At 37.3% G+C, this 12,736-nt stretch overlaps 1 protein-coding gene across 1 annotated transcript in view; it reads right to left on the bottom strand.

Annotated features, from left to right (window-relative positions):
• LOC121734629 (ammonium transporter Rh type B) overlaps positions 1-12,736 on the bottom strand; it is a 65,347-nt gene that overhangs the window by 29,843 nt on the left and 22,768 nt on the right. The window lies entirely within an intron of this gene.

Raw genomic sequence — 12,736 nt, 5'->3', positions numbered from 1 at the left:
CGAAATATAAAAAAACATAATTATTTATCACAGAACTACAAGTGATATTGCTAATTTTGTAATTTTAAAGATATTACTTCAAGTGACCGAATGGCATTACTCGTTAAGATTTTTTTTGGACGTTCATCATTACTACAGTGGATCCTTCAAATGCTTAACGGCGTCCAATTGGTTCTCTGAACATTTCTCATCCAGTCGGAGTTCCATATTATCCACGCAATAAAGTAATGCAGTGGCAAATTTAATTGGTCGAGTTTCAAGCTATAAAAAGCAACATGTTTAAAAATTAGAAAGGGACAGGAGCCAACGATTTAAAACTGGTGCTATAGATGGGAATTTCCTACAAAAGTCAACTCTTTATTATGTAAATAGGAGAAATTTTTAATTGGCCTGTAGGAAAAACATTATGTGTAAGCCTAAGTATTACTTAAGTATCATAAAATAAAATCTCGAAAGGCTTATTTTGTGAAAACATTAACGATGAAAACGAAATGTACAATTTGGATTTTTTCCAAATTAAAGCTTATTATACTTTCTCATTACTTTTGGCGGCATTTCGGGAGGCACGCCGACACTTCAATTATGGATTGCGAAAAGCCTTATTAACTTATTTAAATAGGAATATTATAATAAATACTTAGGTCTGTATGTCGTCTCTTCACGTTAACCTTATACGTTCGGAATTTTCGGATGGAAATCACAGATAACTAAATGTTATTTGTGATCTGTCGGCTGGGTGTGACATAACGCGTTGCGCGACCAAACTACCACAATAGACATAACTACCAGTAGTTCGACTGCAAAGAAACGGACAGGTTGCAATATCTGTCAAATTCGTCGGGTTTCACTAGGATTATGAACGGAATGTGCCTTGCGCTGGCTGATATAATTTATTTTTAAATATTTTTTAAAATAAAGATTTCAAAATTGGACTCTGACAATTTTAATCGCATGTGTCAAAACACAAACAACAATACGACCAAAGAGGAACACGTCCAGCGAATATGTCATAGTTTTAAATTCGTAGGTAACAATTTAACAACCCTAGCGACGATTTTCGTCTTAATACGTCAAATTTAAAAATTTCAACATCAGTTCTAAGTCGGCATACTCTATAATTCTGTCTACTCTGAAACTACGTAGGTCCCCCATCTGCCTAGGATTCAACTTCTCTGATAGTACAATAATACATTACTGCAATATTTTCACTCTAGGCATTACATAGATAGTAAACAAAAGTTCTGTTCGACGTTTCTGTTGATATACACTAGCTATTTGACCGAGCTTTGCTCGGTATTCGATAAAACACGAATTAAATGACATTTTCTAAAAACGATTCCTAGCTAGATCGATTTATCGCCCCCGAAACCCCCTGTATACTAAATTTCATGAAAATCGTTGGAGCCGATTCCGAGATTCCAATTACATATAAATATATACAAGAATTGCTCGTTTAAAGATATAAGATATGACATGTAGCAACTGTCAGAATATTTTGGTTGGTAACTGTATGTGCTAGTTTACCCTCTGCTTTGCATAATAGTGCCTTTTATTGCCTGTTGTATTGCTGATACAAAAATCACCCTTTCGTCATTGAACAGTTAAAGAAATTTTCATACAAGCTGCCGTGACAAAACGCCGCCATTCGTTTCATCCGTTGCCGGTCCCTCCTGGGCGATTTGTCTCTCAGCTAAACATCGAAGCAATCTCGTTTCTAACAAATCATCCCATCCGAATGCCGGGGGAGCACGGAAGTTTAGAGTCAAGTGTCGTCAAGAGCACTATCCACGTTTTGTGCATACGATTTCCGAATTAGTTTTCCGTATTCTGAAATCCGAATGCATAGAATCAGTAGAAAAAACAATGATCGGCGCACACGTACGCTTCTTTTCGAACGGAACGAATTAAGAACGCACTTTTCAAGTGCAAGCCGGCACGTGAAAAGAATGAACGCTAATCTCACGGAATTCCGAATGCGGAAAACGAATTCGAAAATTTGTGTATGCGGCCAGCCTAATATTATAAAGGTAAAGAGTTTATTATAAGTTGGGTTTAATTGAACAGGTTTTATTGAAAACTAGGTGACGCCCGCAACTCCGTTGCGCCAAAACTCATTTATCGCGCTGGAACCGTACATTTTTCCGGGACAAAAAGTATCCTATGTCCTTTCTCAGGACTCAAAGAATCTCCATGCCAAATTTCAGTCAAATCGGTTGAGCGGTTTGGGCGTGAAGAGGTAACAGACAGACAGACAGACAGACACACTTTCGCATTTATAATATTAGTATGGATGTTTTGTTTTTGTTGGAAAGCACACTAATTGGGGCAGGCTATATGACATCAAGCTGCGATCGATCGGATGAAAAATTATCGATATTTTACGGAAAAAAGTGTTAGGCATTAGGACTTAGAAGACTCTTACATTACTTAAGTTAATTTTAAAAACATCTTGAAAGAATAATAAGAACAGCTTTCTGGCTAAATAGTGGAATCCTACAAATGTAATGTATGTCTTTGTTAATATTTTAAACTAATTAAATACTCTTAGGGCCTGTTTCACCACTTCCTGATAAAGTTCTGGAGAGGCTACCCACAACTTTTTTCACAGATTCCATACACTATCTGTCAAGTTACATATAATATAACGTTGTTGGAAATAGCATCCCCGCAATGGACTCGTAATTCACTGAATATAGTTCGTGTCTGCTATCGCAATATTCCACTGTCACATAATACCTGATTCTACTCTATTAATGCAATTCTGATGCTGCTTCGGTTCTTAATTAATACAGTTTATTCCCTAGAAAACAGCAAAAAGTAATAAACCGACAATGGCGCGCGGCGACTTTTGGAACTAATTTTCGGCTCTGTAAAGTGTGTACAGTTCGACATGGCTTTATATGAGCGTGGCGAGAAAAGGAACTAAACGCTTCTATCATAGAAAAACGTCATTTTTGATATGTGTTTGACAGTTCTCTGTGCAGTTCTCCTTTACCAGCAGCGCTCCCGTCAATGTCACCCACGTTCATATAAAGCCTTGTCGAGCTGTATATAATTTGTGTGTGTGAAAGACCGAGCAGATGTTGCATACAAAGTCGAGACACGTCCTCATGGCAATGTCATCTAAATGCTAAAACCGCTACAGGATCCGTGTAAGGCCGGCCATAGACGGACTGCATTTTGCAGTCGAGCACCGACTGCAATAACCGACTGCAGTTTTCATACTAAATTCATATCCACAATACACGGACCGCTCGAGCAGTTGTTGAGAGGTCGGTGCTCAACGCAACCGTCCTAGAGCAGTCGGTCCCGACTGCAGCCGACCGGCTATGGCCAGTCGTATATTCTAAATTAGTTTAAATTTGATAAGAGTATAATTAGATGCTATACGAATACACTTCGTGTCAAAAGAATTGTTCCGATTCTACAAAATGTGAACCGAATACATGCATACTTTAAGCAAAAAGTGACCCGAATACATGCAAAAATTTTGTGTAATTGACAATTATTGTCAACGGCTTTAATTTATATTGTCAATTTGAATGTAGTGTTTCCGAGTAGCTATATTGCCTTTTTTTTATGATATAAGGGGGTAAATGAGCAAACGGGTCACCTGATGGAAAGCAACTTCCGTCGCCCATAGACACTCGCAGCATCAGAAGAGCTGCAAGTGCGTTGCCGGCCTTTTAATAGAGAAATATGAGAGGGTAGGGAAGGGAAGGGAATAGGGGAGGGTATGGAAGGGAATAGGGTAGGGGATTGGGCCTCCGGTAAACTCACTCAGTCGGCGAAACACAGCGCAAGCGCTGTTTCACGCCGGTTTTCTGTGAGGACGTGGTATTTCTCCGGTCGAGCCGGCCCATTCGTGCCAAAGCTTGGCTCTCCCACGTACAAAATTAAATAATTGTGTGCGAAAAGGAACCAAATTCAAAACGATTGAAGTATGGGAATTACGTTTCCTTAGTTTTTTTAATTCGTAGATTAGATGGTTTGGCAGGAAACTGACTGACATAGAAAAATCAGCCAAGTGCGAGTCGAACTCAGGCACGTAGGGTTCCGTACCGTTATAGAGCGAAAGTTGGCAAAAAATCACGTTTGTTGTATGGGGGCCCCCTTAAATATTAATTTTATTGTTTTTTTGTATTTGTTGTTATAGCAGCAACAGAAATACACAATCTGTGAAAATTGCAGAAGTCTAGCTATAGCGGTTCTTGAGATACAGCCTGGAGACAGACGGACAGACATCGAAGTCTCAGTAATAGGATCCCGTTTTATCCTTTGGGAACGGAACCCTAATAATCCATGAACCCATTACTTTTGTCTTCCGTGGACTCGATCGAACATAGTAGAATTGGGATAAAGGTATTATGTGTTAAATTTCAGGCATTCGATAGGGTATGGTCATTTCACCAATTCGGTCTATCGATATGCGTTCAGTCCTCGCGAGTATGATGGACTCGGAATACTTCCGAAGCGGTGGGCTATCACGTGTTGATGACAAGCGATCTCTAACATTTTTTTATAATTTAATATTACGTGTGTGGGTTAGAAAATTTTGTTTCCAAGTTTGGTAAATGCAATGCAAGCTGATCTCCTGATTGTTTGGCAAGAAAGATAATAATCAATGCATCGGATAGCCATTTATAAAGTCGATACTACGCCTGATCAATTCGTGTCAGTCGACCATTCCAATGGATTATTATAGAAACTAATAATGTCCTATTTGTATAACGCACGTAATCTTACTTGTGATTAATTTTATTAAAGAGATTTAATAAAAATATTATAATATTTTTGCATAGAATTTGATAAAAGCAAAATATCCAAATGTTTGCTGTCATAGTAATTTTTGTGCACAGTTAATAAAAAAACGTGTACTATTATTTTAATTTTATTAATATAACATTGCTGATAAAATAATCAGTAATTTATGTAGTTTTTTTTATGTAATAAGGGGGCATACGAGCAAGCGGGTCATCTGATGGAAAGCAACTTCCGTCGCCCATGGACACTCGCAGCATCAGAAGAGCTGCAGGTGCGTTGCCGGCCTTTTAAGAGGGAATAGGGTAATAGGGGAGGGAAGGGAATAGGGAAGGGTAAGGATGGCAATAGGGGAGGGTAGGGAAGGGAAAAAGGTAGGGGATTGGGCCTCCGGTAAACTCACTCACTAGGCAAAACACAGCGCAAGCGCTGTTTCACGCCAGTTTTCTGTGAGCCCGTCTTAGTGTTAGTAATCTGAGATACAAAGAAAAAACACAAGGCAAAAATGACACGACTACTGCGGTTACTTACAACTCCAATATAATCAATTATCATACCTGATAAGTGATAACCCATTACATTCCCCTAGCCCTGACCCCAGTACATCCTCTATTAGATCCAACGACACTTATTTCCTAACCTCAACCTTCTATTAGACCTTTCTATAGAGGTCAATATGAATATTTTTTAATATTTTTATCTGGTGGAATTCGGCAGGGTTAACCTTTATCTACTGACGACTTTGTGCGTTAGGCTTAGGGGCTTTTATATCAAATAGGGGAAATTTCCCCATCGTTGGCAGTTATCCCTTGGCACCTTAGATGTTTGCTTGAATAAAATTTGGTGATACAAAATCTAAATTGTTTTAAGCAAGCTACTTTCTATTCTGATAAAATATAATAATAGCTCCCACACCGGTTTCGGTGAAGGTGGCCGATTTCATTGAAACCAGGCCAGCTGCGCAGGAGTAATTTTATAGTGCCCAAGTGTGTGCGCAGTAGGTACACAAGAGCACTCTCTATTCCTTTACTCTCATTACCCAGTGGGACGGAAGACCGACACGACCGGCGAGAGATTAGGCGCAGGAGCGACTTTTTACATGCCCATTCGACGCATGGATCATCTTACTTGTCAAACAATTAGGTGATCAGCCTGCATTGGCCTAACCAAACTTGGAAATAATATTTTTCCAACACGGGAATCGAACCCACGACCTCCGAGTCAAGAGCCGCACTCTGTACCACTAGACGACGGAGGCGTTAAATAATTCATTAAGTATGCTGACTCTGCAAGAAACCGTACCTTACAGAACTAAATAGAAGAAGAGAACCGTAGAAGCTGGTTTTTCTTATAATATGATTTCGTCGTTTATCGTATAATTATTTAATATTTCATTACATAACAAGAAGTAAGAACACTGCCCTGCGCAATAAGCACGACTGGCGTGGACATGAAAGACGCTGGACGATTCGTTAGATATCCACCAACAAGATAAGAATTTATAAGATCTTTCAAATGATAACCATAATTTGAAATTAATAGGTTTGATTATAATTCGTAAACGGCTGGGCTGTTGCGTTTTTGTAGGAGTTAAAATAAGCGCCTCCCTCAAAAAAGACCCTACATACCAAAATGTATAAGCATTTTGGTACGTAGTTGTAGAGCCGTCGTTCCTCTAAACATTGAAATATCATGATATCTCATTTCAAAGTGAACTGCACACTGAATTTTAGTTTGAATCGTTTCAGTTTGAACTGACCCTCATAATACTCAATTTGAGTGTCACTAGATCCATGGTAACCTAACAATACCAATCAATTTATAGTAACATAGCAACTGCTATAAACCGGTAAATAAAACCGATAAGCAGTAACCGGAATGCCGGTAAAAATATAGACCGGAATTAATCCTACAAAGGCCTTATTACCCACCTTTATCCACACAAGGTAATTTCATCAGGAAGATATTGAAGGAAGGAATGATTGAATAGTCTTGAGGTTATAGAGTATTTGAACAGAAGAGAAAAACCGAAGTGCAAAGAGCGAATCATGGCACATAACTTCATATTAAATGTCAAAAGTATTTACATGACAAGTATTGGTCAAATTAGCATAAAAGCCCAAGAAAAAAATAAAATAGCCGCCATTTCACAACCGTGAGAGAGATAAATAAATATAAGAGCCAATTCGTCGATAAAATATGCCATATTTCATAACATTAAAGGATCGGACACTGGTGTAGGGATACATTGTATAATCACTCCTAAATATCTTTGGCCAGGTCAACAGGCATGGAAAAAAAATATCACATTGATCGAAACCAGTGTGAGCGGTCAAAAATCTGCCAGGCTTATGATAAAAATTAGCTGTGTATTATGATTATATCATACTAAACTAGATGACGCCCGCAACTCCGTTGCGCCAAAATTTGTTTATCGCGCGGGAACCGTTAATTTTTCCGGGATAAAACTTCGCATTTATAATATATATTATACTAAATTTTAGTCCTCTGTCGATGTTTCTTCTTGATCACCTTTATTCTAGTTGCTGGCCACTTGGACTTTAACTATAATATTATGGTAGCGTAAGGCTTCAAAAGCCTTTGTGCTATCGCTTCTGCTCGCGTATCTACTCTCGTAACGTAGAATGATATTAATCTATATTGTATTAGTTTCTGTAATTCGGAGGGACGCTGGTGATTAAATTAAAATAATCTATCTGATAGTAATTGACTAACCTAATTACAGTATTACGGAGGTGCCATCATATACTAGAAATAACTAATTGGAATTATTGGAAATGGTTATTCCGTAATATTGAATATTAATCAACATTCTAACGGACATCTGATATTAATAATAAAATATAATGATAATATATAAAATCAATACCTTTTCACATGTATGTGTATCAGTTTATTGAGCTTGTGGCAATATGTAGCTGATAGCAATACGTAGGTCATAGCAATACATAGCTCGTAGCAATACGTAACTCATAGCAATACAAAGCTCGTAGCAATGCATAGCTCGTAGTAAAACGTAGCTCGTAGCAATATAGCTCGTAGCAATGCATAGCTCGTAGCAATACGTAGCTCGTAGCAATACGCAGCTCGTAGCAATACGTCGCTTATAGCAATACGTAGCTCGTAGCAATACGTCGCTCGTAGCAATACGTCGCTCGTAGCAATACGTCGCTCGTAGCAATACGTAGCTCATAGCAATACATCGCTCGTAGCAATACATAGCTCGTAGCAATACATAGCTCGTAGCAATACATAGCTCGTAGCAATACATAGCTCGTAGCAATACATAGCTCGTAGCAATACATAGCTCGTAGCAATACGTAGCTCGTAGCAATACATAGCTCGTAGCAATACATAGCTCGTAGCAATACGTCGCTCGTAGCAATACGTCGCTCGTAGCAATACGTAGCTCGTAGCAATATAGCTCGTAGCAATATAGCTCGTAGCAATATAGCTCGTAGCAGTACATAGCTCGCATTATAGCTTGTAGCAATATAGCTCGTAGCAATATAGCTCGTAGCAATACATAGCTCGTAGCAATACATAGCTCGTAGCTAATGTTTAATTGAATTTCTTTGACATTATAGTTTGCTTATTGTATCTTGACATAATGTTGTATTTGACTATTGGAATTAATATTACCTTGTGATGACTAATGAAACTGACATATAAAATTATCTAGATTATTGTATAGTACAATGTTTTTTTTTTTCATTATAAATAATTGTTAGTTGGTTAGTTTTAAGGTTATATTGACAATTCGCAGTCTTATTTAAATAATTTTGACATTTAGAATATTTTGACATTATTTTTTTAACTTAATTTTGACTTGTAATGAGAAATTAGAAATTACAACTTTTACTAATAATTATTATGATTTATGACTAATGAATGATATAATTACGTCTTATAAATTGCCAGCCAAAAATGTGTCAATAACTTTACTACTTAGTTATTATAATTGCGATTATAATATTATTTGGACGTCGTCAACTACGACAAAATATGCGATCTACCGAAATGTAACATCTCTAGCAACCATATTTTATCCAAATAAATATCATTTCATTTCATTTCATTTCATCGATTATTTTATAACAGGCCTTGAGAAATTTAAAATAAATTAAAAAAAAAAAAACTTTTAAGACGAAACCACTAAGTCTCTATGTACTTCTATAGTAAATTATATCTCTTGCTTCAGACCTGCCCGAAGAATAAAGATATTTTCGGAATAGGTATTATTTGTATCGGAAAAATCGTCGAACCGCAGGAAATCCACAAAAGTAACAAACAGATCAATAAGGTGGTATCGTTGACATAAAATGTTCGAATTATTAGAGTTGAGGCGGCCTTATCTTATCAATAAAGACCATAGAGCTATGGAAGGATAGAGCTGTAGTTGTGTTAGCGTTAGCCATTACTTGAACTTATCCGGGCGAGCGAAGCGAGACCTATTATATCCCATAACCTGTACATTTTGTGGTACACTTTACGAAAAAACTATCAGGCCTATTGATTTGTGCTTTAACATAGTAATTTTTATTTATATGTAGATATGTTATCATGAGTCAGTCAAGGTTTTGTATATGTAGGTCGTAGGAGTATTGTCATCAGTCAGTCAAGGTGTGACGATGCGAGCCATCACAAAGCTCGGCTTTTAGCTAGTAAATATAATAGTAGATGACACGCCGACACTCGTTTATCTCGCGGAAACCATACATTTTCGCAACAAAGCCTATTCTATGTCCTTTACCGGGACTAAAAGTATCTGAATACCAGATTTCATCGAATTCTGTTGGGCAGTTTAAGCGTAAACAATTGGTATCAGACAGACAAACAGACTTTCGCATTTATAATATTAGAGTGGATTATATTCATATAAATTGTAAATCTTATTTGTATGCTTTTAACCGGAAACTACTCAGCTTATCACCATAAATTATTCAGATATTTTTTGAGGTATAAAAGATTAGAATGTATGTGTTTGGGATGAGAGACGCCTGGCGCCTGGTCTCTCGCTTGTCGTGTTGGTCATTCGTCCTATTGAGTTATGAGAGTGAATAAAGAGAGCGTACTCGTGTGAACTGCGCATACACTTGGGCATGTCCGAAATCACTCCTGCGTAGCTACGCAGACATTATTATTGAATAAATGCCATATCTGTGGTATTCTTCGGTTCCACATATTAAGCCCAAGGGTCGCGACTGTTTTGATGTAAATATTTTGTTTACGAGTTCCTCTGCGTCTTTCTTACTTATTTACCTAATACTTTAACAACATTTTTTTTTTATGAAATAAGGGGGGGGGCAAACGAGCAAACGGGTCACCTAATGGAAAGCAACTTCCGTCGCCCATGGACACTCGCAGCATCAGAAGAGCTGCAAGTGCGTTGCCGGCCTTTTAAGAGGGAATAGGGTAATAGGGGAGGGAAGGGAAGGGAAGGGAATAGTTGAGGGTAGGGAAGGGAATAGGGTAGGGTTTAGAGGATTGGGCCTCCGGTAAACTCACTCACTCGGCGAAACACAGCGCAAGCGCTGTTTCACGCCGGTTTTCTGTGAGAACGTGGTATTTATTCGGTCGAGCCGGCCCATTCGTGCCGAAGCATGGCTCTCCCACGTATGAATATTATAAATATGTGATATAAAAATAAAATTTCAGTTTAGATAATATAAGTATGCAGATTAAACATCTCAGAATTATCATAATACAGAGTACAAAATGCACGAATAATATAGACTTGATTAAAGTTTACTAGATGACACCTGTAACTCCGTTACGCCAGTTATACACCGACCGACCGACCGATAGAACCGTACATTTTTTCGCGACAAAAAGTATACATCCTTTCCTAAAGTATCTCCATACCAATTTTCATCAAAATCGGTTCAGCGGTTTGGGCGCGAAGAGGTAACAGACAGACAGACACACTTTCGCATTTATAATATTAGTATGGACTAGTTGAAACTTGTTGATGGGCTACTCGTAACGTTATTATGCTTTATAAATAACACTTCAATAGTTTAAGTACGAAATAAACAACACAAACATCAGTGAGATCCTGACAATAAACCAAATTAATGATTTAATTAAATAAGGTTGTTCTTAGTCGATTGTTTACAAATAGACAGGAACGTGGAGCTTAAGCTTATTATTATTTATTTTATCCTTGTGATAATTTGGGGAATTGTATGAATAAACAAAGGTAAATGTACCAGAAACTGATACAAAGGAGATTTTTGAAGTGAAAACTGCTTTAGCGGTGTTGTTTTTTGGGATGAGTAAAAATAGATAAACACGCGAAGACACGTAACCTGATCGAAAGTTAGTAAGACGGAGGGAATGTAGACCGCCGGTGCAGCGAAAATGTATGCCTTATCATACTATTTCGTTGTCATTTCGCCCGAAGTGCAACCCGTTGAGTTTGAACATTGCATAAATCTACATTATAACCTACTAGATTACATTATAACATACTAAATTACGCCTGCAACTTCGTTGCACACAAAATCGTGCGGGAACCGTTTTTCCGAGATAAAAAGTATCCTATGTTCTTCCCCGGGACTGAAAGTATCGCTATACTAAATTTCAACAAAATCAGTTCAGTGGTTTGGGCATGAAAAGGTAACAAACAAATGGACTTATTTTTATGAAATAAGGGGGCAAACGAGCAAACGGGTCACCTGGTGGAAAGCAACTTCCGTCGCCCGTGGACACTCGCAGTATCAGAAGAGCTGCAGGTGCGTTGCCGGCCTTTTAAGAGGGAATAGGGTAATAGGGGAGGGTAGGGATGGGAAGGGAAGGGAATAGGGGAGGGTAGGGAAGGGAATAGGGTACGATATTGGGCCTCCGGTAAACTCACTTACTCGACGGAACACGCCGGTTTTCTGTGAGAACATGGTATTTCTCCGGTCGAGCCGGCCCATTCGTGCCGAAGCATGGCTCTCCCACGTATAATTTTAGTAAAACTTTCGCATTTATAATAATATTAGTAGGATATAATATAAAAGATATTCGTTCGTCATCACCAGTGGTTATAAACAGTGTCATAATGAATTATAATTAACCAAAATATAATTACTGGGAACTAAATGAACACGTCCGTTTCTATTGAGGTTAATTTTCATAATCGTAAAACTCATTAACGTTATGATGTCAATATCAAGTGTTTCAGTATATTACTGTACTGAATTATATTATATTGTAATGTGGTACAATATAATTCAGTTTTTGTGAACAGTAGCTGTTTTTAAAATTGACATTTTTTTATTGAAATCACAGAATATGTGCTTGTAAAGATCATTGTTTGCTATAAGCTTTTATATAATTATAATATGTAAATAGATAAACTCATTGTAGTTTATGCGGCAAGATTTTTTGTAATTTTGCAATCATATTGTGTTTAGAGAACAATAACCAAATGAAATAATAATTATTAAATATAAAAGTATATTCGGAATTATTACGATACCAAAAATAAACTAAAATCATTTACGCGGGTTTAGTGAAGAGCTAATAGACGAGACAGACAATATGTTCACGCTATAATACTATTTCGGCAGTGTGTATTTCAGAAATAAGCTTATTTAAATCTCAACATAAGCATAACTAACACTTTTGGCTCAATACACGTCAGTTAAACAGGAAATGTAGAAAAAACCTGGACTCAAGCCAGACTTTAAGCTAGAACGTGTTATCTTTGTTTATTTTTCAGGGTAATTCGACCGAGAAATTCACAGATAAAGACTTAAGAATCCAGACACCGTGGATGTTAGAAGCTTTCCGTTTTAAAAAACCGACTTCAACCAAGAAATGTATGTTTTAGAGTGAAAAGTGGTTTTATAATGCAAAGAGTTTTTCTTGTTTAGGATTTTTAGAATTTTCTTATTTCTTACTTTTTTAGTTATTTGTTTAAGTAAAACACAAATAATATACTAAGCCTTAAAAGTGATAATAT

Source organism: Aricia agestis, chromosome 16, assembly GCF_905147365.1.
Source record: "Aricia agestis chromosome 16, ilAriAges1.1, whole genome shotgun sequence".
Taxonomy (NCBI): domain Eukaryota; kingdom Metazoa; phylum Arthropoda; class Insecta; order Lepidoptera; family Lycaenidae; genus Aricia; species Aricia agestis.
Note: the sequence above shows the minus strand (reverse complement) of the source record. Positions and strands in the feature narration are given on the sequence as shown.